Raw genomic sequence first — 3925 nt, 5'->3', positions numbered from 1 at the left:
GCACAAGCCGGATTCTCCTCGCCTGAAACTGTTTCCCGCACTTTGGAACTAAACTTTCAAGGAGGGAAATCAGGGAGGTTTGGGGTATTCGGACCCAAAAATCATATTTTAATGACATTCAGGTGCTGATTTATTTATACCATTGAGACTCCCCAGAGGTCTAGGAGACTAAAGATGTTGAAATCAGTGAGAGTTCTCCTGTCTGGTATATGCTTGTTTTTAAACCTCAGGTCTCGTTGTCACTGGTACTGTGACTTATTGCAATATTGTGATATATTTGGATACAGCAAATGAAACTGGTGCTATAAGCTAAACTCCAGCACATGATGTGCCAGTCACATAACCAGGCGTATCATGTGACAGTGCGCTCACTACCATGCGTCATTACTCATTGTGGTTTCCTTCACAGACCTTTGATGATGTGAAACTTCTCCGTAGAACAAAGATGCTGAAAATAAACAATGTCTCATGTTTTCAGAAACTTTCATCAGGAATCGAAAACCTTGACGGCAAAATATAAAGGAGAGTCCATTAATCCAGGACAGGGTTTCGATGTTGATACCCTGTAGTGGACCAACACAAGAGTTCTTTGTAGATGAAATTATAGTGTACGGAGCTTTGTAAACCTTCCTTTTTCAAGAGTGCTGTGTATGAGGTTTGGAAAGCTCTGCACACTTATTTTATCTGTGAAGAATCCCCATTGTTGGTTCCCTTAAAAAGAATTACAACATACAGCAAATCTGCATTTCTCCAGGACCTAACAGTTACTAGAACTTTGACCTACAAGATGTCCCAGTAAAACATAAAATGAAAATACAAGAGCAAGCTGGGCACTAACGCAAAAAGATTTTATCGCACTAAAAATGAGCAAGACCTTTTGCCAACGTTTCGGTTCTACATTAGACCTTCCTCTGGGCTTAGCCCAGCTTGCTCTTGTTGTGACTGCACGATTCCTGTTGAGCGCAGAGAGACTATCGGCCATCTTGCTGGAAGCGTTGCTTGTTGTGGATTGACCATAACTTTGTTTGTTGTACATAGTGCGCCTGGTCTGACTCGGTTCTTCCAGTAAAACATGACACAGTCTGCCCAGAAAACGTTTGTAATAAACATATCTAACATCAATAAACATCTATTTATGTGCGGTCAAGAAACTCTGCATAGTATGTGGTCTAATGTATGACCTCTATGTAGCAATAGGGCCATATTTACCAAGGTGTCTTATGGAGTAGCACTGCTTAATAAAGATGACCATTAATATAGGCTTCTTCTTTCACCTGTTGATGACGCCTCCTGAGAAGGGTTACCATTTATGGTAGAAGTTAGCAAGGAAACTATGGACTGTGCGCAGCGGAGGGGTGGACATATTCTCGTGTATCTTTCCTAATTATTCCTTCCGGTCAGAGGGATCCAGAATAAGATGCAGGACACTGCCCAGCCAGTATCTCTTGCCCATCCGTCTAAATCTGCCCACTCGTACTGCTCTCTTCCTACACATGGGTGAGGAACATCATCGTGACACAGAAAGCCAGCTTTACAAAAGACAATCTAATTAGCAGGAGAAGGAAATACTCTGGCTGGATATGTGACTGCTTATGCTGGGGTTATAATGCTCTCACTGACTGGTTGCCAAAGCTGCACTTTGTTCTAACAGAGGCAGAAACCTATTAGCAAAGATTTCTCTTGATGCTTTAAGACTCGTTCCCATTTAGCAACAAATATTGTATTTCCACTAAACTAAAAAAACATTTAGGCATCAAACACTTGGTCTAACATTGGACATTTTGGGTTCATAGTACTGTATAACATGCATAAAGAACACACAGTCCCAGCGAGCTCTAACCCCAGCACCCACCCCATCATATATATATATATTTGGGTCAAAAGGAGTGCTACTGAGTGTGGCCAAAAGTATACAACAAAATACAAAAATGGGACAGAAAATACATTCAATGTTAGTATTCTCATAAGTAAGGCTCATTTAGTGAAACCCTTTGGCCAATGCGTTATAAGCCTGCAGCCACGTCACGGCATGACCAGTATGCAGCCACGTCACGGCATGACCAGTATGCAGCCACGTCACGGCATGACCAGTATGCAGCCACGTCACGGCATGACCAGTCTGCAGCCACGTCACGGCATGACCAGTATGCAGCCACGTCACGGCATGACCAGTATGCAGCCACGTCACGGCATGACCAGTATGCAGCCACGTCACGGCATGACCAGTCTGCAGCCACGTCACGGCATGACCAGTATGCAGCCACGTCACGGCATGACCAGTATGCAGGTCCTAACACTACCTGTACTGTATAAGATGCTCAGTAGATTTTATTCCACAGAATATACAACACACACACCTTTTTTTGGGGTTTATTTAAGTATCATGCCCAATCCCCTGGTTCCCTTGCTCTGCAGTGTTGCTCGTGCTACCTCTGGGAGTGGAGGGGTTACAGTTAAAACCTTTCCTTATTCATGCTTGGGACACTTTACAAGACTCGCTGCCTTCCCAGGGTGACACGGATTGCCTGAATGCATATTCCCCCGTTTAACGTGGCTCAGCAAATGCTCCCTAGAATTCTCACTCCGGTCCCACGTTCCATAACACCTTAGGATGACATTTGTTACTATACCATAGTCCTGGCGTGCCGCTGCGCTTTGCTAAGGAAGGCGGGACGCTGGTCCAGAGCCTGACAAAACGCAATTACTGTCTCCCAAAATATAAAGGTATTAGTGCCCAGAAAGTGCTTATTGAATATTTTACAAGACCTGTCTGTTTCCCCCGTTGCCGTATTACTTTAACACTGGGTAATAAAAGGGATATCGCCGTGGCTCTTTTCCATCCAAAAGAGCTTTACATTAATGCAGAATATATCTGAGCAGCCATCTCTGGGGTGGAAACAGTGCAGGATATTTCAGTTCTTTGCTGGAAGCTCACACAATGTTTAGTATAGGGGGGTATTTAAAGGTGGGGTTCTATTTCGGGTTTATTGTTTTTCTTCTTGGTGAGAAAACTGCTCCAGATTTCTTACGGGAATAACATCCACGTGGTTCATATTTCATTTTAGTTAATGGCAAGGTGTGGAATAAAATTCTGCGGGTCAACGTATGAAGCGCAAACACGGTATTCTGATGCTAAACTGTCAGCAAGAAAGACATTTTCCGCGAGTTGAGGTACAGGATCAAGGCTGCGGGAGTTCCTCAACACAGGTGTTAAAATATAAATATATTGTACATCTATGGGATATTATCCCATACACATATGGGTTGGGTTATATGTGTCTATGGGAGTTAAATGTGTCTATGGGGTTTTATGTGTCTATGGGGTTGTATGTGTCTATGGGGTTTTATGTGCCTATGGGGTGGAGGTAAGATTGCCAACATTGTTTTGACCTTACATAGAATGGGGGTGTTCTCTGCTGGGCGAGCATAGATCCCCTACTGTATAAAAGCATCAATGGCACATTTGTCTTTGTCCTTCCTATTCTAACTTTCAGGTAAGTGTCGGGAAGCCACGACTTGTCTAAGTTAATGAGCTTATCATACTGTACGTTACCAAAGCTGTAATTATGAATTTATGCATATTAGCACCTAATATAGTAGGTCATTATTTCCGAATAATCTGGATATTGTTTACTGAAAGGAACCACTCTCTATTTGTATTTTGCAGTACTGTCCAGCCAACTGACCGTTCATCTCACAGGTAAGAGACCTCTTTCCAGATGCTGACAGCTTCTAATGAGCCCAGCGCCGGGAACAGTCACACATACATATTACTTGTGACTTCTTTAAGATGCATCATTTTGCATCACAACTCTTCGTGGCTGAAGAATTCTGCTCTGCCACGGAATAGTTTAATAACGACTTAACCACACAGGCATTGCACAGAGTAGAAAGAAACAATGACACAATGGGACTCAGTGGCTTA

The sequence above is a fragment of the Ascaphus truei genome, chromosome 22 (genome assembly GCF_040206685.1).
Source record: "Ascaphus truei isolate aAscTru1 chromosome 22, aAscTru1.hap1, whole genome shotgun sequence".
Lineage (NCBI taxonomy): Eukaryota > Metazoa > Chordata > Amphibia > Anura > Ascaphidae > Ascaphus > Ascaphus truei.
This window is presented reverse-complemented; position numbering follows the sequence as displayed.